Here is a 25,208-nt window from a genome sequence, read left to right as displayed (position 1 = left end):
TTTTCTTAAAATATTTATCTTGTGTCAGTTGTTATTGTGAGAGGCTTTAGATTTTTTTTTTAAACTTTTGTGTTACTTAGTACGGAATATTTTTATACTGAGCTATGTCTAAAAAAACCAATAAAATTTAAGAACAAAGACTTTTGAAGCTAGAACAAACTTCAAGACAATTTTTTCAAGCTTTCCTGTCTTCAGGCAGGCAAGTTTATACTATACCTATTTTAAGGAAGTTATCCCAAATCCAGCATGACTTTAATCAGTGGTTTATGGAAGAGAAGTTCAAAATAGTGGCGAGAGGAAGTGACGGTATCCATTCCAGGCAGTCAAATCAGCAAAGCACTGGCTATTGGGTGTCCAAATGCAGATTATAGAGGCAGAGATTTTGCAAATCCTCTTTAAAGGATGTCATTAGTGAGGCCTGACAACAGATAAGCTGGCACTGTGTGTTGTATGATTCACGACTGATTGGATGGAAGGAAGGAATTAAGGCAGGAAGGAAGGAGGAATGTAGGTGAACTCCAACCAGCAATTGAGTTCAATAGCAAATCCTCATTTCAAGTGCCAAGAACAAGCCATTGCTGAGAGTTTATGTAACTGGAGCACAGACAAGCAGCAATAAGATAGGGACTAGTTCCTCAGACTATTCATTTGTTCTTAGCCAGGGGCATTTTAAGACTCCTATTCAGAAGAGTGATAAAGAGACATGTTTTCTGTTCTGATGTGGGACACCAGTTGAAATAAATGAATTTCTGTCTTGTTCTTGGGTTTCTACCTGGAAACAGGAAACAAAGAAACTGGTCCAATTTCTAATACAAGAAGAATTTTCAAGAACCATTTTATCTGAAAAGAGGTTCCAAGGATACAAGGGCAAAAGACTATTGGAAACCCAATTCTTTTGGCGAGGCCCAAGTCAAGGACAACTGGGTCAGGAGGCTGGGGTTTTCCATGGCAACAGGCAGAAATGCTCAGAAAACAGAATGAGCTCAAATCAGGATTATCAGGGCACTTGATTTTACTCAGTCACCTGGCTGACTATTTCAAATTATTATTTTTTGACAAGTTGTCCAACATACAATGTTTAAAAATTCAAGAAATCTTGCAGGTTTATAACAGCAACAAAAAGCAACACCTGCCTTATGTCTGTCCACCTCTGATCCATGCTTCACAGAGGCAACTGTTTTAAATATTTCTCTTAGTAATCACCTCCATATTTCTAAACAGAATGTTTAGATGTTTTTCTACGAATTTGCAGTTTTAGTTTTAATATTATCTTTTGACTTCCTATAAGACTCTTGTACTCCTGCCCTCAGCTCTTCTTGATATTCCGTAGTCCAGAATTTCCTTGGCTCCATCTCTTCAGAATAGAACTATTCCCTTTAGAATAAACTATTCTTCTGGGGGTTTATGAAACTTTATCTGGAAAACTGCTTCATATAAATGTTTTTAAACCATACTGTTTGTCTTTCTCTTTGTTATTTTGTGACATATTAATCTTTTATATAATTTTAATGAGGTTTTATGAAGCAATGAAGGAAAACATGGATGTTAAATCTACCATAATTAACCAGGATTCTATAGTCGGGTCCTGATTAAGAACAAGAGTGATTCTGGAGCAGTGATTCTCAACCAGGGACACTTGACAATGTCTGGAGATATTTTTGTGTGTCACAACTAAAGGGTGTTATATATTCAGTGAGTAAAAATTAGAGGTGATGATAAGTATCTTACAATGCAATAGATGCCCCCCCACACCCCTGAGGGAAAAAAGTTCCAAATGTCATTAGTGTTGAGGTTAAAAAAAACTGTTCTAGAGGGAGCTTAAAATTTTTCATATACATGTAGCTTAAAGTTCTTAAAGAATTCAGGGATTTGAATATGAGAAGCAAAGTTAAATGCTAAAATCTATAGTAACCAATAGTAATACTTTTATGCAAAAAAATAGAAATAACTGAATTTTTGACCATTTGTTTAAAATATTTTAATAAATATTTAGACTAACATTTATGCTGATATAAAAGTTTTAATGCAAAGATAAAAATCATATAATCATCTGAATAAGATGCAGAAAAGGCATTTGACAGAACTCAACATCTATTCATTAAAAAGAAAAACTGTCAACAAAGTGAGTTTATAGAGACCATAAACGCAATAGTGGCCATGTAAAAAAACCAAAAAACCAAAACAAAAACCCAGAGCTAAAATCATACTCAATGATGAAGAACTAAGAGTTTTTAGCTCTAGATCAACAAGCAGAAAGACAAGTATGTTCACTCTCGATACTTTAATTCAATATAGTATTGGAGTCTGAGCCACAGCAATTAAACAACAAAATTAAATAAAAGCATCCAAATTGCTAAGGAAAGAGTAAAACTTCCAGTATTTGCAGGTAACATGATACTATACCTGGAAAATATAAAGATTCCACCAAAAAACTATTAGAACTGATAAATTCAGTAAAGTTGCAGGATAAGAAATTAGGACACAGAAATCAGTTGCATTTATACACATTAATAATGAAGTAGCAGCAAGAGAAATTAAGAAAACAATCCCTTTTACTATTACACCAATACAATACAATACAATACAATACAATACAATACAATACTCAGGAATAAACCTAACCAAGGAAGTAAAAGACCTTTACTTTGAAAAGTATAAAATACTGGTGAAAGAAATTGAAGATGATACAACAGATGAAGAGATATTCTACAGTCATAGATTGGTAGAAATAATAGTGTTAAAACGTCCATACTACCCAAATCAATCTACAGATTTGATGCAATCCTTATCAAAATATCAATAGAATGCTTCATAAAACAAACACTAAAATTTGTATGGAACCACAAAAAAATCCGGAATAGTCAAAGTAATCTTGAGAAGAGCAAAGCTGGAGGTATCACAATCCCAAATTTGAAGATATTCTTCACAACTATAGTAATCAAAATGGTATGATATTGGCACAAAAATAGACACATAGATCAATAGAGCAGAATAGAGACTCCAGAAATAAACCCACACATATATGATAAATTAATTTACAACAATGGAGGCAAGAATATACAATGGGGAAAAGAGTCTCTTAAGTAAGTGGTGCTGGGAAAACTGGACAGCTACATGCAAAAAGAAAAAAAAAATGAAACTGGGCAACTCTTTTGTACCATACATAAAAATAAACTCAAAGTGGATTAAAGACCTAAATGTAATACCTGAAACCAAAAACTCCTGGAAGAAAACCTAGGCAGTACTCTCTTGGACATTGCCCTAGGACCATTTTTCTTGATACCTTTCCTTGGGTAAGGGAAACAAAAGGAAAAATAAATTATTGAGAACTACACTAAAAAATTGCAACCTATTAACTGGGAAAAGATATTTGCAAATTATATATTCAATAAAGAGTTAATATCCAAAATATATAAAGAAATTATGCAATGCAACACCAAATAATCTGATTTTTAAAATGAACAGAGGCCCTGAATAGACATTTCTCCAAAGAAGACCTACAAATGTCCAACAGACATATAAAAAGATATTTAACATTAATTATCACGAAAATATATATCAAAACCATAATGAGTTATCGCTTGACACCAGTTAGAATGGTTAGTATTAAAAACATGAGATTACAAGTGTTGGCAAGAATAAGGAGAAATGGAAACTTGTACATTGTTGGTGGGAATGTAGATTGGTACAGCCACTGTGGAAAACAATATGAAGATTCCTCAAAAAATTAAAAATAGAAATACCGTGTGATTCAGTAATTTCACCACTAGGTATTTACCCAAAGGGAAAAAAACCCTGCTAATTCAAAAAGATGTATGCATCCCTATGTTTATTGCAGCATTATTTACAATAGCAAGGTATAGAAGCAACCCAAGTGTCCAAGTGTCCTCAGTATATATACACACACAGACAATGGAATATTACTCAACCATAAAAGAAGAATGAGATCTGGCCGTATGTAACAAGATAGATGGCACAGAGGGTTATTCTACTAGGGGAAATAAGTGAGAGAAAGACAAATAACAAATGATCTTACTTATACGTGGAATACAGAAAATAAAACAAAGACAAAGAAAAGCAGAAACAGACCCAGAAATACAGAGATCCAGTGGTTGCCATACGGGAGGACGGCCCATAGGGGATGGGCAAAGTGGTTGAAGGTGAGTGGGAGATACAGGCTTCTAGTTATGGAGTGAATAAGTCACAGGGATGAAAGGGACAGCAGAGGGGATGTGGTCAATGGTATTATAATATGTTGTTTGCTGGCAGATGGTAGCTACACTTGCTTTGAGCACTGCATAATCTAAAGAGCTATAGCAACACTGTGTTGTACATCTGAAACTAACGTAACATTGTGTGTCAACTACACTTCATTTCAAAAAGTTGGAAACATTTTAATGTAAGAAGTTACCAGGAAAATATGTACGTTTTTCTTAACATAAGTAGAAAAGTAAATCTACCAGGACGGTTCTCAACACTGTATGCTTGCTTGCTTGCTTATTTATTTATAAAAGATTTTATTTATTTACTCATGAGAGACACAGAGAGAATCAGAGACTCATGCAGAGGGAGAAGCAGGCTCCCTGTGGGGAGCCCGATGTGGGACTCCATCCCAGGACTCCTGATCATGCCCTGAGCCAAAGGCAGACGCTCAACTGCTGAGCCACCCAGGTGTCCTTGCTCTTTCCTTTAAAACTAAGATCATCCTCATTTTACAGATTTACAGATTTTTTTTTTTTACTTTATATATCTATAGCAATTTATTTCCTGCCCTTCTAATAATGTTTACATATTGTCTACTTAGCAGTGGGTCATCTATCTTCTTTGACTGTTTAGTTTTCATCAAAGTACCCCTATTCACTCCTTGCATAGATGGTATCTGATTTTTCTTCCCCAAATACCGATTACCTCCAAATAAACTAATTTAAAGATTAAAATAATTAACACATTTTCTGACTTCTAATAAAATTTGAGTTTTAGGAATGCATTTTAAAAATTTTATCTTTCCTTTAACTTCAGTTTAATGAATATTAAAAATAACAAAAGTTCATATGTATAATAATATATAAAAGTTTTAAATACACAATATGCTATATATGTGTGGTTATCAAGATAATTTCTAGCTGACATTTATTGAAAAATTACTATGCACAAGGCATATTACATATATTAATTTGTTTGATATAAATTGATCAAACTATTTAATCTACCTATATGGTAAGCACCATTTTAAAAATGAGGGAATAAAAGGCATAGAAAGAATCGGCACATTGCCAGATATTACACAACTTTAATAGCATAGTCAGGATTTGAACCCTAAGAGCCTAATTTCCTTCTTAATTGGGAAGTATTCAGCTTTAGCCCTTAGGGGAACATTTCTCTTTACCCTAAGACCCTCAGCCTCTACTGTCTGAAACCTATGTAAATTATCTTCCTGACATGCAGGGCTTTATTTTTGTCTTGATTTTTCTCTATTGAATGAAAAGTGCCGTAATTACCCTGAAACCAGTCTAGTATTTTAGAGATTTTTCAAACCAGAATCAAAGTGGGATTGAAATTTTTGGGTTCTAATCTTATACCCAAATATTCTGATCTCACCATTGGTAGATCCAAACCTCCACCTACCTACTTTGAAGGCTTCATACACATGCACAAAATTGGCATGTTTCCCATAGTTTCCTATCCAACTGAAGTGGGGGCACGTTAAGGAAAAGTCATAGGTTTCCAAATAGGAAGAAACGTTAGGAAAATCTCTAGTTTATCATTCTTATTTAGAGAAGAAAAATATTCAATTACTTCAGAAAAATATTCTCCAAAGGCTTACTTAAAAAGATTATTTAATTGGGATGCCTGGGTCGCTCAGCGGTTGAGCACCTGCCTTCGGCCCAGGGTGTGATCCTGGAGTCCCAGAATCGAGTCCCACATCAGGGATCCTGGGTGGAGCCTGCTTCTCTCTCTGCATATGTCTCTGCCTTTTTCTTGTGTCTCTCATGAATAAGTAAATAAAATCTTTTAAGGAAGGATTAATAAATTATTGTGGCCTATGCACATTTATTAAAATATCAAAAATATTTAATCAAAAATATTTGCTATTTCTTGATAAATTTCGTAATTATACAATATGATATTTAAGTTGACAGTTTTCTACAAAATTATCATTCTTGCAATTCAACAATTTCCTATTGGCATTTATTTATAAGTAAAAATGCATAGAAGTCAATGTTTTAGTAAATAGAAAGTGCTGTCCTTGCTTCTAAGTATTTTAAATAAAGTACTATGCAAGTGTACATAATCTGTTTTTGAACAGATTAAATTATAATTTAATATAATTTAATGTGTTTGGTTAATTTATAATTATAGAATCTTTCAGACTACTGCACATAGCATTTAAAATTTATATAATGAGATTAAAAATATGACGTGTCAAATTCTGAGGCCAAATTAGGAAAGAATTGCTGTATCCAAATGTTAATACATGGTGTCTTTAAAGTTTAAAACAATAACAACCCTCTACATACTAAAAATTAACTTTAAAAATTAGTATTGTATGACAATTACCCAAGTTAAACAGACTATAGTTAAGAATTTCTTGGTTAGGAACGTAGATAGTCATACAGACCTTGGTTTGATGACTATCTCACTAGTCTAGATTTTATCTATTATTAATGATAAATAATTAAAATTATCTAATAATTAATTAACTATTAATTTTATCTATTATTATTAGAGCTTTTCAACTCATGCTGACATTTAGTTCACTGATTAATAAGTTTTAGAAATGATTTTGTGGACAATACTTTGTGTTAATTCCCAATGCTTAAATTTACTCAGTTTGATCAATGAGCCAGATATGGCATTCTCTTGACCCAAAATGTAAACTTCTGAAATTTGTTTTTCCAGATATGCACCTCATTGAAATATTTGTACTTTTGTGACTTCTTGCTTTTCTAAATCTGTGTTTTTATTTGAAATATAGTATCTGTAAACTAAGCTAAAGATTGGCGATAATAAGTCTTTTTTTTTTTTTTTTTTATGATAGTCACAGAGAGAGAGAGAGGCAGAGATACAGGCAGAGGGAGAAGCAGGCTCCATGCACCGGGAGCCCGATGTGGGATTCGATCCCGGGTCTCCAGAATCGCGCCCTGGGCCAAAGGCAGGCGCCAAACCGCTGCGCCACCCAGGGATCCCGCGATAATAAGTCTTAAGCAAATTACTGAGTTATGGCATTTTCAGGAGATAAATCTTTGTTCTACAAAATTTAAGATTTTCAATTCCGTATATTGCTAAAATCCTTTAAGCTCAAGTTAGCATATCGATGAAAGTTAGGATAAATATAGTTAGGATAAATATATAAATTTTTTTTTTTTTGCTATTTACTGTCATTTTCTTTCTGTAAAGAAAGTTGCTTTGATTCACACATTTCAAAATTGTGCTTGACTAATTGAAGTTGTTACCTGCATTCTTGGTATTTAAATAATAGAGTGAGCAACAGTGAACAAATGATTGAGAGATACCCATTTTTTGCATTCTCTTATTTCACCTTTTTAATGAAAAGATACTTAGAAAACTAAGAAACAAAACAGTCTAAGTGTTTAGGTTGCCATATCAAGAATTATCTATGCATCCAAAAATAAAATTGTGGGAAAGCAAGACTCTGCACCTGAAACAAACAATAAGAAGAGGGACATGTATAAAAGGCAACAGCTTTATGCATGTGACAAAAGCCAATTAGTTGTACTATTCCTCCCTACTGAAAACACTACATGCTGAAAAACCAACAGTGGTGGATAGAGAGCCAGGCTTGTGGAGGTCAGTTCTCCTCACTGCCCCCAGGTAATCCTCCTCTGAGACCCCTGCAGATAGTCACATGCACGGTTCCCTGGTGTCCCTCATGTGATTGTTTTCTTGAGGTGTTATTCCTTCCTTGTTTCTGCATACTTTACATTCTATGGTAATAAAACCATGAGCCAACTCTGACTGGGGGCTCCAACTCGGCACCTGCACTTCTTGGCGATGCCTGACAGTGTAGCCCCTTCAGGGCTCTCTTTGTTCCAAGATACTGGACTCTGAGTGATCATCTCTCATCAGAACAGGCCACAAGGCATACAATGTTCCTCAGTAATATCAAAATAGAACAGAAGGAAGGAAGAAAGAAAGACCCATTGATTGGCTATATGGGAGAGCACTTTAGTTCAATGAACTCTGAGATAAAGTAAACATAAAGCTATTGCAGGACAGAATATAGCTATTACAATGAATTTAGGTTGAAATTTCTTCATCTAACTAATGAATGGGAATTAAAACACTAAAACTTAAGTATAAAGACCCTCTTTTCTGAGGGTTAGCAATGAAGGTTTAGTAATGCAGTCAAGTAAACACAGGGAGGGACGAAGGATTTCCATTCTTTAGAAGGCCAAGTTCCATAATTTTATTGATATAAATGGCTTCTTTGAAAGTCTTCTTTTTGTGAGGCTGCCAGAGAATACGTCTACTGTATCTTGATTATGGAGATTTTATTTATATGGCAACTATTAAAAATCAATGACATGTGGCAACTTACTTTTTAATATACTTTTGCTTTGATTGAATTTTGCTCTGTATGGAGATGAATGGCGATTGGCTTACTAGCTTAACTTTGTTCAGGAATGCTGCTCCCATTTGTAAAACTTAAGTCAGTCTTCACTTATTTTTCCTGTCCTCACACTCTCAGGATTTTATAATGACAATATATCTTGGTAGTGGTACATTCGTGTTCCTTTTTTAAAATGAGGAGAAAACAACAACAACAACAACAACAAAAAAAGGATTCCTCAGTGAGATAAATCATCAGTCATATCTTCCTCAACTGAGCTCCATCTTTCTGTGCTTAAGGAGCCATCAATAGATATATATTACCTCAAAGCTTTCCACTACTACAGCTGTGTCAGAAAATATAGACAAGCATAGGTTTGAAACCTAGATTTTACATATTTATTTCTTACGTAGAAATATTCATGTCTCATCGTATCTTGAATTGTCGCATGCCTCGTCAGTTTTTGTAACTATAGCAATGCTTTTAAGATTATTTTTTAACCTAATATTTAAATAAAGACTAACACATCAAGAGCCTTATCTATATTCTCAGTTTTTCTCTGCCCTTTCCAAGGCTGTCCTCTCTCCATGATTGCCAAAATGACTGTGGGCTAGAGGAACAAAATAATATTGAGATGTGGACAGAGCTAATTAGCTTTAGAACCCTAGTAAACCTCCTTATGTGAGAGCCATAATTGTAAATACAAGCCTGCTTCAAACCACTTTCATTTGAGAGCAATCATAACGAGTACCATCTGCCAAAGGGGAGAGAAAAGGCTGCTTGGAGCAGTTGGCTTGTAGGATGAACTGCAACTCGTATCATTGTGTCCTAGCTCTTTGTTTCAAGAAAGTATGTTTGATTTGACAATGAGCTCTTATGTTTTCTTTTAAATATTGTTTACATGGGAGTTAAACATCAAATAAACAACAGGCATTGATGTTAAAAAATTCAGAGCTGATTTCCTTTATATTCTTCTTTCATCTAGCAGAGGATTATACTCCATTGTTCCTATTTGCATTCAAATCGTTTGCATATGTTGTAATTAAAATCTTTGAAGTTTACTGATTACCAAAATGTGTAGAACAAAGTATCATCTTTAATCAATATGTGCTGTACAGATAAATAATATGTATATAAAATCCTAGCAGGCACTGTTGGATAATAATAGAAAAAATTATTAAGGGCCCTACTGTCTAGGTTTCAAGACAAGATACATACATAATAATGACGACAACTAACATTTTTTTAAAGATTTTATTTATTTATTCATGAAAGACACACAGAGAAAGGAAGAGACATAGGCAGAGGGAGAAGGCTCCATGCAGGGAAGCCCGATGTGGGATTCGATCCCAGGACTCCAGGATCACGCCCTGGGCTGAAGGCAGGCATTAAACCGCTAAGCCACCCAGGGATCCAGACAACTAACATTTTTGTTGTGCAGTATAATAAAGGTAGCTGCTCATTTAGATGCTTTTTTTTTTCCTGGTAATGACACAGTAACATTTAATTGCAAATCAATATATAGTATGATTCAAAGACCATATATGGTTCCCACACAAGTTCTACTATTGTTGAGAGAATGGAAAGTATAATGTTGATCCACGTGAAGACATCAAAGAAGAGAGTACATAAGCATGTTTCTGACATAGGTAGGAATAAATTATTAAGAAGGAATAAATAAGGGGAGCCAGATGGGGATTCATTTAGGAAGATTGAAAAGCTGCTCAAGGACATGGCCTATTTCAGAAGGTGCTCATTAATAAAGATACAAAGAATGTCCAATTGAGGAGGTGGAGCTAAAACTTAAGTGCCAGTTTGGATAAGAGAATAATCAGTCAATTAGCCTGTGGCTAAACTATGATTTAAGAGTAAAATAGTTACCTTGCTTTATTTTTTATTTTTTTTTATTTTTTTATTTTTTTAGTTACCTTGCTTTAAAGTCAAGGCAATAGTTGGAGTGGGGATATAAGGCATGGTCCTCTGGGTACCTCACTTTTTTTTTTTTTTTTTAACAACCAGAGCAGTTGTGAAGGGTCTGTTTTATTTGTTTATGATTCTAGGTAAGGTTCTCATTGAAGAAAGGATTTCATATTCAGAAAAATTACTAGGAATAACAATGAGTGTTAGAGAATTCTAATGAAGTCTAGATAAGGCTAAAGCAGGAAGAAGCATTAACAGGACAGAAAAATCAGAAGAAAATGCAAGTGGGACTTACAGATAACTAAGGAAAGGAGAGTTTTGAAAAGGAGAGTGGTGATCCTAAAGGCTGCTGAAATTGCCAGTGGCGTGAGTCCAAGAAAGGCTGAGTGGATTTTGTGATTAGTTGCTCACTAGTAACCTCTCTGATTACCTTTTCTGAAGAGAGTAGGAACAGAAGTAAGTAAAGAATAAAATGAAGGTGGAAATGATGGGGAATTTTGTCAATATGAGGAAAAAATCTTAAAAAAGAGGAAAAGATAAAAGGAGAGTCAGAAGACTCAGTGGAATCAATTAAATCATTATCACCAACAGACAATGATTATCACTCAAACACAAACTAAATGTGTTCAATATTGACACTGCCCAACAGAACATTCTGCAAACATAGGGATGTTGTATTTCTGCACCAATCAATACAGTAGCATTAGCTGTATGTGCTTATTTAAGCACTTGAAATACGGCTAATGCAACTAAGGAATTTAATTTTTAATTTCATTTAAATTTAATTTTAAATTATACACCCACATGTAACTAATAGCTACCATATTAGATAGAAGATACAAATACTGATATAAACAGCAGAATATCACCTTTTGAAACTGAAGGATAATTAATATAAAATAAAATGTATAAATCTTAATTGATAAGTTTGAAAGTTGATCATTCCCATAAAACTACCACCTAAAACAAGATCTAAAATTTTCCATCAGCTCAAAACATTCCATTCTGTCCTTTTCCAATCAATTTACCTCCCACTTCTGAGAGCACCCACACTTTCTTCATTTAAATAGATTCTCACAGTATTTTTTCTTTTCTATCTGGCTTTTTTCATATAACAAAATAGTTGGTATTCATGCATGTTATTGTGTATGTCAATTCCATGATACGGATAGACTATAATTTGTTTATCTACTTTCTTACTGATGGATACTCTGTTGTTTCCAGTTTGGGACTGTTATACAACTACTATTGATAACCTGGAGGGGAAATGTTAGATGTGGCCATTTCTAGTGCAAGTTGGAGAACACTCCAAATGGCCTGGCTTATGAGATTGAACCACCTACGGCAAAATATGGCTTCAGATGCTACTTGATATAAGTGTTCACACAGTGCCATTAATACCTAACTTCTCTTTGTCCATCTTGGCTCATCTTCCTATTCCACTTAGGGTCTGGTGTCATGATGGCAAAATAGCTGCAACCACGAGCCTCACATCCTTATAAACATATATAAGGATATATAAAATATATAAATATATATATAAAATAATATAATTCTGTAAGAGATAATTGTTTAATCGCTTTTATGAAAGCCAGATATATCTCCAAGAAGTAGGTAAAACCATCTAGATTTCATGGGCATAATGTGGTGGGTAATTTGCTTGCCAAAGGAGTATTAATTTTTGAAGAAAATTTTGGGGAGACAGAGACAAGATATATAATCTAGTGGTTTAGATGCTGAGTGCTTTGAACTAAAATTGTAAGTAGCAGCAATATCACCTATCAGATACCTGATTTGGTTCCTATATATATATTTTTTTTGTATAAAATGGGAAGAATTTATTATATTCAAAACACTGTTAGGTTGTTGTGAATATTAGATTATGTAATTTATGCAAATGTTAGCACAGTGCCTGCTATATATAAAAATATGAATGATCATTATTATTAAATATGTTCAATGAGTTCTATAAATGGAGAATTTGAGATCATGAAGAATTTTTATTTCATACTTGAGGATTTGAAATGTCTGCAGCTGACTTCTTTTAAGCTTATATACCGGTAAATTGCTGAATCAGAGTTAATACCATCCCTCCCCCCCCCCCCCCTTTATTTTCTGTCCATTCTTGAAATATTCTTTCAAGTCCTGGCTTATTATCTTTACCTACTCTTTTTCTTTGAGACTTAAAAAAGAAGTATATTTACAAATAGACAAGCACAATTAACTCTCCCTGATGATCCTTGCAGGATACAATGTTAGTAATCAGGAAACAGTCTAATCTCAAAAAAACCCAACTGGATTTCTTTGGTCGTTGTGACCTCTTTTGTTGTTTTGTTTACCTTTTATCTCTCCTACCCTCTTTATTCCTCCATTAATTCTCAGTTCTCTATAGGGGCAGCCCCAGTGGCTCAGCGATTTCGTGTCACCTTCAGCCCAGGGCCTGATCCTGGAGACCTGGGATCAAGTCCCATATCAGGCTCCCTGCATGGAGACTGCTTCTCCCTCCATCATGCTTATAAATCATGTATTCTTAAGACACATGCCTGTGTCTCTCATGAATAAATTAAAAAAGCCTTTAAAAAAATATGGAGGGTGATCCCTGGGTGGTTTAGCGGTTTGGTGCCTGCCTTCAGGCCTGGGCGTGATCCTGGAGTCCCAGGATTGAGTCCCATGTCGGGCTCCTTGCATGGACCCTGCTTCTCCCTGTGCCTGTATCTCTGCCTCTCTCTCTCTCTCTCTCTCTCTCTCTGTCTCTCATGCATAAATAAATAAAATCTTAAAAAAAAATATGGAGTCTTCCTAATGGGTATTCTAACTTACGCTCACTATTTAATTTACACAAGAGTCTACTGCATAGCCAAGAAGGTGCTCCTGAGAAGTGAAGATTTCAGTGAACACCAAAGACATCTGTACCATTGAGGAGATTGCTAACCCCTTCTGGAGCTTTACTACATAGCATTTTCTTTCTTCTCGTTACCATCTTCTCCATTCCCACCTCCTCCCACATAGAACAGAGCACAGGATCCTGTGTCAATGCATTCCTAAGGGTGGTCAAAAGGAATGTAAAGAGAAATGAAGGTAAGAACTGATTTAAGAAGGGAAATCTAAGACAGCAATTGCCATGCATCAATTTCTGCAGTTCCTTGGGGCTGCTATGTTTGATATGTGGCTTTTCTTGTACGAGGAGTTACCTTAAACTGAAGAAACAGAAAATGACATAGAAGATTTGTTTGATTCCTCCTAGGGGCAATGGCCAATCTTTCTTTTTTCTTTTTTCTTTTTTTAAGATTTTATTTATTTATTCATAGAGACACAGAGAGAGAGGCAGAGACACAGGCAGAGGGAGAAGCAGGCTCCATGCAGGGAGCCCAATGTGGGACTCCATCCCGGGTCTCCAGGATCATGCCCCGGGCTGCAGGTGGCGCTAAACCGCTGCACCACTGGGGCTGCCCAATCTTTCTTCTCAAAGTGTTGTAATGGAAGTTTTCTGAGGAGCAAATAGCCCCTCCCATCAAGCTATAAAGAGTAACATCTGAAAGAACCCGGGGATCCTTGAAACATGAAAGGGCTCTGGGAAAAGGAAGTGTGGGTAGGAACGGGAATGGCCTCAGAAAGAGAGAACTAGAGATAAAGATGTGCTAACAGATGAGTTTGAAGAAAATCAAGTAGGAGGGGAAAAAGGGAGCAGGTGAAAGCAAAGGACATACCAGAGTTGATGACTCTAGAAAAGCCAGATCTATTGATGGCATTCACAGTGGGAAACTGTGACTCTTGCAGTGGAAATACGTTTGATCCTGCAATGTACCCTTTATAACATTAACTGAAAGAATAATCAGTTAAGACCAAAGGGATGAAAAAATGGATTGAGGTGTAGAGCTAGTATTCCAGACTAGCAAACCCTTGGAGTTCTTTGGTTAGTAGGTAATGGAAATTCCATTTATGTTTTTAACATTTCTCTGTAAGTATCTGTAATTAGTTCATGTTTTAACTGATTGAGAAATCTGGTTATAATTTTGCTTATAGTACACTAACTGAGTTATTTTTAAGTTGTCCTTTGATTTTGAGGTGTGAATTTGAGAGTTCTAACTAATACTATTTAGAACTGAAATACATAAACCTGTAAGCACTGTTCTGACACTTCAGTCATTATACTTCACCTTATTGATGTAGAGGGCAAATCATTACTTTAATTTCTACAAAGACTGTTATTGATATATTATGGAAGATAATTAGATTATGATCTGGCAAGAAAATTTACTTATTTTATACTTCCGCTAATATAATTTGGATACATTGTTCAGGAAAATGAGAAGTTTATAGCAGTATGGAACATCATCACTGGGCAACATGATCTTCAGCTTTCCTTTATGTAAAAAAAGAGCTACACACTATTTTCTTAGAAGATTTTATTTATTTATTTGAGAGAAAGAGAGAGAGCGAGCCAGGGGATGGGCAAAAGGAGACAGTAAATCCCAAGCAGACTCTCTTTGAGCTCAGAGCCTGACTCTGGGTTCCATCTCACAACCTTGAGATCATGACCTGAGTCGAAATTAAGAGTCGGATGTTCAACTAACTGAGCCACCTAGACATCCCTATGCACTATTTTTTAAGTATTTGACATACAACTTAGGTAGAAATGGTTATGTGTTTTAGTAAGAAAATAATCTACTAATATTAGCATTTACTAAATGCATGGAAACTATTCTGGGTATTTGGTATTGCCAACAAAATGTGATCTCAGTATTTTAATGTCTACCATTTTCTGCTATTGTTTCTAGGAAAATTGCAACACATCGCTCCCTTCCTATATTGATGTCCTTTGTTTGATTTTTTTTTCCTTTAGTTGATTTTTAAGTGATTTCTGTATAAGATGGTATTCAATGCCTAATAAATATCAATACATTTCCCCAAATAGCTTTTTAATCAACTTCAGTTCAAATTTTCACTTATAATTATTTATAAGAGTGTTTGCCAGAACTCTATGGACAAGTTCACATTTCTGTTTGTCAAATGTTGATTTAGTGTCATTCCTCCTTGTTATCTTATAAGTTGTTTATGAGTCTGGTCAAGCTGGTTTCTTGCTTTATTGTTACAACAGTTTTTCCAAACTTCTTATTCAATCACAGAAATTTACCAACCAAAACCCGAAAACTTTGATGAATCATGGCGTGCATTTTATACACACTTTTCATAGTATCCTCTTACTTCGGTCAGCCTCTGGTTAACCTATTTGGTTATTTGTTGTTGGTATTTTACTTAGAGTCATAATAATGAAAGTTAAGCCATCCAATGTACTTTAATGGAAGACCCATGCCATGGGGAAAAAGACAAAAACTGGTGGATCTTTTAGAAATTAATTTTAGTAATTATGAAAGTTTTCTACAAATCCAAAACTAGAGCAATGCTGAATAAACATAAATTAATACCGACAGATTTTTTGAAGATTTTATTTATTTATTCATGAGAGACACACAGAGAGAGAGAGACAGAGACAGAGACAGAGACAGAGAGGTAGAGACACAGGCAGAGAGAGAAGGAACTCCCTCCATGCAGGGAGCCTGAGGTGGGACTCGATCCCAGGACTCCAGGATCATGCCCTGGGCTGAAAGCAGGCACTAAATAACTGAGCCACCCAGGGATCCCCATTTTTTTTAAAGAAATATTTCTACTTTTCCAGGTAAAAAAGTAGTAGTATTTGACATCTACTAGTTGATGAATATTAAAACGTACCCATGATAAAGCAGTTTTTGGTTTCATGTTTTATTTTCTACCAAATTTTCATGATTGCTTTCTTAAAATAAATGTTGAATAGCCATTGCTTCAGATATGGGGACCTGTTCTTGATCTCCATACTATGTTTTGGATACAGCAGCTGCATGATTGGAACTTGTTAATATTTCCCCTTGTTTTACAAATGTTACTTTAAGGAATTATTTTATACTTGGGTAATGCTTAATACTAAGAACTCTGCACAAATAACATATTCAGTTTATACAGCTACAATACAAAATGCTAAATTATTTCCATATTTGATATATTAAGTTTCCATGTTCCTAGCCTTGAAAAAGTTGTTATTGTATTTGCATAGCTGTATATCTGGAAGATCTTTTCCCCAAAATTCTCTGGCCACCTAGAACTTCTTCTAAGTGTTCTTTAAACTGAAGGCTTTATTGATTGTCTGGAACCTAAATGACCTTAATGGGTATCCCCCAATCTTCTCTCTTCTTAGCTTGTTTTGTTTTTTTTTTCACCTCAGTGTGATTATTCACATCTGTTTTTATTCCTTATTTATTATTATTTTTTTTATGGACTTCTCCTACCATCTTGAGACTTCCAGGACCTTGTGCCCTCTCTTCCTCCTCAGTTCTAATGGCCTGTGTCCTTCCATAGGATATGCAACATTACCATACATTTTAGACCACAGTCATCAACATCTAGGTAAAAGTGATGCAAACGAAAATAAATCTTATTTTCTTCAGGTCTGTGTACAAATACTTATGATAACATTTTTTACGTACAGTGTAGCCTCATGAAATACTTTGATGTCAACTATTATTTCTCAATTGGCTTTCAAGGTTCTATGTAAAAATGGTGTTATCTCCATTTTTTTAGAGGAGAAAGTGGATACCTAGAAAGTTTATATTACTTGACCAAAATCACTGAGATGATATATCCAATGAATGGGAACTTTATAGTAACTCCAAGCTAAAGCATTTTATGCTACATTGGGGCAATATTCTAATCAGAAATTATTCTTGAAGTGTTACTGAGATCAATTTTTAAGGATATTATCTCTGAGTTTCCCTAAATCTGCAACCTAGGCATGTATGTTTCAGGATTTGCTACCATGTAACTTTAGGGTCCTAGACAGAGGTTGAGGGGGAAATTTTACATCACTAGAGTCAAAAGATATTTATTAAGTGACTTCTCTGGTTGGCATTATGAGGTATTGAAAATAGCTGAAATATGAACTTATGCACACAGAAGTGGAAAGAACTGGGACAGCATCAATAAATGTGGTATTATTACTAAGATATGGTATGTGGTGTACCACATGGTATACCTGCTAAATATGTGATCAATGATTAAGTGAGTCGAAAAGATAAAAAGTGCTTTAGAAACAACTGTAGGTACAATTTGTTGAACACTAGTTATGTCTATATACAAGAAACCGCAAATACACATCTGTATACACACCTACATACATATAGACTTAAAGCAGTCTTTACAAAATGATGTGAATTAGATATACTGTCCCATTCTAATGATTAAGGAATCTGAAAATTTAAAAAAAAAATCAAGAAATGTGTCCAAGGTCACAAGATAGCAAGACACAGAATTAACAGTTAGATCAGTCCTGTCTGTTACCAAAGCCCAGCATGTTTCAATGCCTCAATAAGTGGGGAAACTGCTGTAGGAAAGTCTGTTCAGGAAACCCTCCTGAAATGAGTGAGATATGTTGGGCTTTTAAGCGTTAGTAAAATTGGGATCTATGAAGAGATAGGAGAGAGATTATTAAGAATTGGAACAATAGCAAGCATAATGCACCTAAAGGAATGAAATCTTTATAAGATATTTGAAGTGCAGTGAGAATATAGTGCGGTTGGAATTGTGGTGACACATTAGGAACACAAGCAGATGCAGACAGAAAAGCAAGAGCATTGTTCAGGGCTTATAATATTTTGATTACTAGGTGGAAAACCAAGAAGACTAATTTATGTATCCATTGAAAAAAATTAATAAAATTACTTTAAAAGTCATTAAATTAAAAAAAGTGTTTATAGCAATTTTAGGTTTATAACAAAATTGAGAGGAAGATACAGAAATTTCCCAGATACCTCCTGCCTCCATCCATTCATATTTTCCTATATTTCCAACATCCCCCCCCCACGAGAGTGGTACATTTGTTACAAATGTGTATAATTTCGTACATTTGTTCAACCTACATTGATAAATCATAATTACCCAAAGTCTATAGTTTACCTTAGGGCTAACTCTTGTTATTTTATATTCTGTGGGTTTGGGCAAATGTGTCATGATGCATATCTCTCATTATGATGTCATACAGAGTATAATCACTGCTCTAAAACATCCTCTGTGCTTTGCTTGTTTATCCCCTTTTCCCCTACTTTGCCATTGATAAATTTTAATAAAAAGTATCTTATAATTTGTACTTTAGACTAATTTGATGTTGATGTTCTCTAGGGATGTGAGAAAACATATAATATTTAATTTTTCTTAGTTGTCATTTGGAATAATTCATTCATTCATGCAGCAAATGTAAAAGAAGGATCACAAGAAAAATTGGAAGAAGTCAAATCTCAGTCTTTGAAGAGAGAGAATAGGGCATAAAAAATTATAAGAATTTTTAGTGTAAGTAGTAGGAACACATGTGGTCCCATTCAGTCTACTTTTTCTAAGTACCAGCTAAGAATGAGGTATTAGATTATTAGTTTAATCCTGTTCCAACAGATAGAGAAACTGAGAGAGAAAGCACATTTTAGACAGGGATGAGTTTGATATTATGCTATAAAGTTTTAGGAATCATTTAATTTGTAGGTTTGCCTGAAATATAGAGGTCAATATTTGAAAATTTGAAAATGGTCTTGTTAAGGAGTATAGAATTTAAAGAAGTGATGGTAATGCTTTTCAGCTTGCAGAATATGTTCTTTTGAGGGAAGGAACAGGAGCCTGTGAGGAAAATAAAGACTAATGAGTAAAGCAAAACCAAGAATGTTGCATTTTCATAGACGAAGGACAGTTTATAAATTTTGGAAATATAACACTAACGAATCATTTTAAGTCCTTTGGAAAATGAAAGACATATATACTTTTTATAACTTTTATTTTGTCTTTTGGCTTAAAGAGATTTTGTTATGGTTTTTGTTTGCTTCTCAAGCACATAATTTCCCTCAAAAACTGTAGCCTTCAGAAGAAAGTTCAGATTCCTGTTTAAGATTTGTTTTAAGAGGTTTTGTATAGCATTCTTACAAAACAAAAAATAATGCTTTGCTGTTTAAGAAAGAAAAACTTGAAACAGCTAAGAAAAATAATTTTTACAAAAATTACATTTTCTAAAACAGCATGTTATGAAAATGTGATCCACTATTTCTTTATACAAGGATTTTCAAAAAATGCATGAAATTTCTAATATCTCAGGAGCGACACAATAAAAAATTATGATATGGACGAATTGTACAGCTCCCATTAATTATGACAATCTATGTTAGCAGAATCATCTTTTTTTTAATATTTTATTTATTTATTCATGAGAGATACTGAGAGAGAGAGAGAGAGAGAGAGAGAGAGGCAGAGACACAGGCAGAGGGAGAAGCAGGCTCCATGCAGGGAGACCATCGTGGGACTCGATCCCAGGTCTCCAGGATCATGCCCTTGGCTGAAGGTGGCGCTAAACCGCTGAGCCACCCAGGCTGCCCAAGAACCAACTTTCTTAAAATGTTTAAAGCACTATTGCCTAAAACTTACTGTTTTGAGTTGCTATAATTTTTCATGTACAATTACTTACATGATACTAAGAATATATCCTAAGTTTACAAAGAAATAGGTAATAACCACAAAATTGACTTGGTACATACCTTCCCTTAAGGAATTTATAGATGATGGTTCTAAAGTATGAATTGTTTTTTATAGCATGACATGTAAAGTTGAATTGTGTGATCTGAAGTCCATAAAAACATTTCTTTTTTTTTTCATCAAAACATTTCTAAGGCCAAATTGTCTTCCTGAAATTGCTATGCACATTTCACATTGCTTTATATACTTTAATTCTATTTTACTCCAATTCCCTGAAAAAATTGTCAAAATGCTGCCGTAGGCTATGCAGCATAAGTCATAGAAGAGTCCCATGCCATTGATGATTGCTGCCCAGAGAAATTTGATAATTCTAGGTCATATGTTTATGTATCATTTTTATATATGTATAATATCATGCATATATATGCATAATGTATATATTTAATATTACATTCAGTAACAGTTTTATTTTCTGTGTTTATCCTCATAACCTCCTTTCAGAGCAGTTTAAAAACAAGACAAACCAAAGATATATCTCTCTACTGTTCAGATACCATAGTAATGGCTAAGTTATAGAAGCATGGGAGATGCTGAATCACTAAGTAGTCCAAAATTGGTATGTTATTGGCTTAAAATTAAGACACCTGAGTGTAATAACTTGGAGTTTTTAGTAGAACTCTGCATCTTTATTTAGTAAAACTACATATCTTTCTTAAGTCATATGATTACGGTGTTAATTAAATATGCAATTAAATATCAAGGGCAAAAGATTAGCATCGGTCTTCATAAAAGTATTTTTGAATTATAACATAGATTTATAGGCTATATTTGGTGAAAGTATTGCTAGAAGTGGAGTGAACTTGAGGACTTAAAACATACTGATAGGTTACTTTGGAAAACAACTCCTACAAATTCATGAGTAATTAAAATTGGGAAACTGAAGTGAGCACAGAGAAATGTTTTTGTAATTCTGGAAATGGCAATGGGTGGATAGATGTTTGTAATGCAACTGATGGTTTTCTCTAGAAAAATCTAGAGAGAAAAAAAAAAAAGAAAAAAAAAGATAATACAAGACCATGGGCTATCTGGGGAAGATGGAGTAACAGGACCTAAGCTCATCTCCTCCCATGGATACAACTAGACAACACCTATATCAGTGTAAATTACTCAGAAAATGACCCAAAGTCTGGCAGAACAGACTGTTCATAGCCAAATGTAGAGAACTGGCCACATCAAAAAGGGTAGAAAAGACAGAGACATGGTCAGGAGCTAAATGGATCCATGGGACTGTCCCAAGAGAAAAGAAAGAGTCCCTCACACCAGGCATCCCAGGCACAGGGAAACACACAAGGAAGATGAATCGCCATCTTTGAAAATCAGAGGAGCATAAATTTGCAAATTCTGTGATCAGCAGGGTTAATACCTGGAACTTTAAAAATCAGCAGGCTTGCTCTAGGAGACTTGGGAGAGTAAGGAGAAATGGAGTCCCCACCTTTAAAGAGATAGCACAACAGATAGCCCCATAGAAATACAACATAGAAGTAGAAGTTTGTAAACTGCTTGATGTATTTTGAAAGGAGATTTGTTTACTAATCTTAAAGCATATGCTGGATGATCAGGGATCATTGGGAGACTTCTCCAGGAACAAAGGTGATGGTAGACCCCATTTCCCTTCTCTGTCTGACAGCCTAGGTACACAGACATCTGCAGGGACCAAAATAGCACACTTTCCACCTAGCTTGATAACAGCACCCCAATTCCATGCTTCTATGGCTCTGTCTCCTCTAAGCCCCCCAATGTTGATAGGAATTTTGGGTGGCTGCAGTGTAGAACTTGGCTGTCACTGCATAACTAGCATTCTTCTCTAGATCCACTCTCTCCATCCCTGTCACAAGAGCTTTCTAAAGTGGTTTCAGGTCTTCTCCCACAGCAGATCTGCTAAAATCTTTTTAAAATTGCACCCCACCTCTGCATTTTCCTGAGACCTGTCCATTCCAATACACCCTTGGCAAGAGTACATCCAAAGCAGTGCCATAAGCTGGTTGTGTGCAAGCGGCCCAGACAGGGTTTAGTACTGCCAAAAGGTGACTCTTTCCCCAGGGAGAAGAGAAGATAATGATACACACTAGTCCCACTTCAGTCCTAGAAATGGGCTGGAGAGGGACATCTTGCCTGATAGTAAGCCCCAAAGTGCCAATGAAAATTTCTCAGGACACAGCAAAGGGAAAGCACCCTGCAGTTTGGTGCTACTGTAGCTCTGGCAAATGTCTAATCTGTATCAATACAGGTCCAAGGAAACCCCAGACTAGCCCACTAACAACACGGGGAACAAAATCTGCCTGCAATAAGCAAAGAGAGCTATTGGAGATGACAGGACTAAAGGTAAACCCAGCTCAGTCATAACAGAAGGGCACATGCAACACATAGAAGACATTCTTGAAGTGCCAGGTTCTGGTGAACAGGGGACATCACACTTCAGGGCACTAAGGGACCTCTTATTCACAAGGCCATTACCATCAAGAGTAGGAGATATAGCCAACTTTCCTAACACATAAAAACAGACACAGAATTGGACAAAATGAGGAGACAGAAGAATATGCCCCAAATGAAAGAACAGGACAAAATTAAACAAGAGAGCCAAACAAAATACAGATAAGACCTATGCTTGTTAGAGAAAGCAATGGTCATAAAGATACTCACTGGATTTGAGAAAAGAGTACAGAACATCAATGAGACTATTAGAAGGGATAGAAAACATAAAAAGAACCAGAGATGAACTCAATAACTGAAGTTAAAAATACATTAGATAAAACAAACAGAAGGCTAGAGGAAGCAAAAGAATATAACAGCAACCTGAAGGACAGGGTAATAGGAAGCAATCAAGTTGAACAGAAGAGAGAGAAAAAAATTAAAAAATGAAAATAGACTTAGGCAAATTGGCAACACCATCAAGGGTAAAAACATTCCCACCACTGGGATCTGAGAAAAAGAAGAAGAGAGAAAAGGGAGAAAAATATGTTTGATGAAATAATAGCTACTTCCCAAATCTGGAAAAGGAGACAGAAATCCAGATCCAGTTGGGACAGAGAGCCCCTAACAAAATCAATCCAAAGAGGTCCACATCAAGGCACATAATAAGTAAAATGGTAAAAAGTAGTGATAAAGAGAGAATTTAAAAGCAGCAAGACAAAAGAAAATAGTTACATACAGAGGAAACCCCAAAATGCTATCAATTGATTTTTCAGCAGAAACTTTATAGGCCAGAAGAGAATGGCATGATATACTCATAGTGTTGAAATCAAAACAACAACAACAACAAATTGCAGTCAAGAATACTCTAACCAGCAAAGCCATCATTCAGAATAGGAGAAATTAAGTTTCCCAGACAAAGTTAAATGAATTCATGACTACTAAACCAACCTTATAAGAAATGTTAAAGGAGACTCTTTGAAGGGGAAAAAAAGACCATAAATAGGAGCAAGAAAAGTAAGAAGCACAAAAGTAGTAAAATAATTATATCTATAAAAATCAAAGGAGTCACAAAGTAAAAGAACGTGAAGGATAAAGAAGATATGATCTATCTATTGTCTACAGATATATAATAGAATATTACTCAGCCATAAAAAAGAATGAAACCTTACCATTTGCAACAGCATGGGTGGAGCTAGAAAGTATTATGCTAAACAAAATGAATCATTCAGAGAAAGGTAAATACCATATGATTTCATTTAAGAAACAAAACAAATGAACAAAGGGGGAAAAAAAGAGAAAGAGACACAAACCAAGAAATATATACTTAACTATAGAGAACAAACTGATGGTTACCAGAGGGGAGGTGGGTGGAATAATGGGCCAAATAGGTGATGGGGATTAAGGGGTGTACTTGTGATGAGCACTGGGTGTTGTATGGAAGTGCTGGCTCATTGTATTGTACACCTGAAAGTAATATTGCACTGTATGTTAACTAACTGGAATAAATATGTAAAAGTGTAATAAAAATAAATATGTAAAAAAAACCCACAAAGAATGGTGGCTTTGAATGACACATTGGACCAGATGGATCTAACAGTATATTCAGAACATTCCCTCCTAAAACAACAGAATACACAATCTTCTCAAGGGCACATGGAATATTCTCTAGAGTAGAACACATTAGGTCACAAAACAGGCCCCAATGAATTAAAAAAAGACTAAAGTCATACCATGCATCTCTTCCAATCCCAATACTATGAAACTGGAGTACTTGCTTTGGTGGCACATATACTAACTGTGATGACACAGAGAATATTAGCATGGCCCCAACACAGGGATGACACAATGCTATGAAACTAGAAATCAACTACAAGAAAAAATCTGGAAATAACACATATATGTGGAAGTTAAATAATAGTAAACAATGAATGAGTCAACCAAGAAATCAAATGAAAACACAATGGTCAACATCTTTCAGATGCAGCAAAAGTAGATCTTAGAGGGAAGAATATAGCAAAGCAAGCCTATCTCAAAAAGCAAGAAAAATTTCCAATAAACAGCCTAACCTTATACCTAAAAGACTAGCAAAGGATCAAATAAACCCCAAAACCAATAAGTGGAAGGAAATAATAAAGATTAGAGTAGAAATAAGTAAACTAGAAACTAAGGAAACAATAGAACAGATGAAGAAACCAAGATGTGGTCCTTTGGTAAATCTTTAGTCAGATGAGAAAGAGAGAGAGAGAGAGAGAGAACTACAGGCCAGTATCTCTGATGAATAATAGATGCAGAAATCCTCAAAAAAATATTAGCAAACTGGATCCACTAATACATTAAAAAAATTATTTACCACAATCAAGTGGGATTTATTCCTGGGATGCAAGGTGGCTCAATATTCACAAATCAATTGATGTGATACATAACAACAATAAGAAAAAGGATAAAAACACTATGATCATTACTATAGATGCAGAAAATGCATTTGACAAAGTACAACATCCATACATGATAATAATCCCCACAAAGTAGATTTAGAAGGATTCATCTCAACTTAATAAAGACATATATGAAAAAAACCCATAAGTAACATCAATGGTGAAAAACTCAGAACTTTTCCCCTAAGATCAGAAATAAGACAAGGTTGTCCACTTTTACCACTTTTATTCAACATAGTACCAGAAGTCCTAGCCACAGCAATAAGACTAGAAAA

The 25,208-nt window shown here is 35.0% G+C and overlaps 1 long non-coding RNA gene and 1 other non-coding gene across 4 annotated transcripts in view; one reads left to right on the top strand and one right to left on the bottom strand.

The window, feature by feature from the left end:
- Window positions 1–25,208, bottom strand: part of LOC111098628 — a 190,002-nt gene that overhangs the window by 120,679 nt on the left and 44,115 nt on the right. The window lies entirely within an intron of this gene.
- On the top strand, window positions 24,266–24,370 carry LOC119865425. The gene has a single exon (XR_005369103.1). It is a non-coding gene; the product is annotated as a U6 spliceosomal RNA (small nuclear RNA).

Source organism: Canis lupus, chromosome 13 (assembly GCF_011100685.1).
Source record: "Canis lupus familiaris isolate Mischka breed German Shepherd chromosome 13, alternate assembly UU_Cfam_GSD_1.0, whole genome shotgun sequence".
Classification (NCBI taxonomy): domain Eukaryota; kingdom Metazoa; phylum Chordata; class Mammalia; order Carnivora; family Canidae; genus Canis; species Canis lupus.
This window is presented reverse-complemented; position numbering and strand designations above follow the sequence as displayed.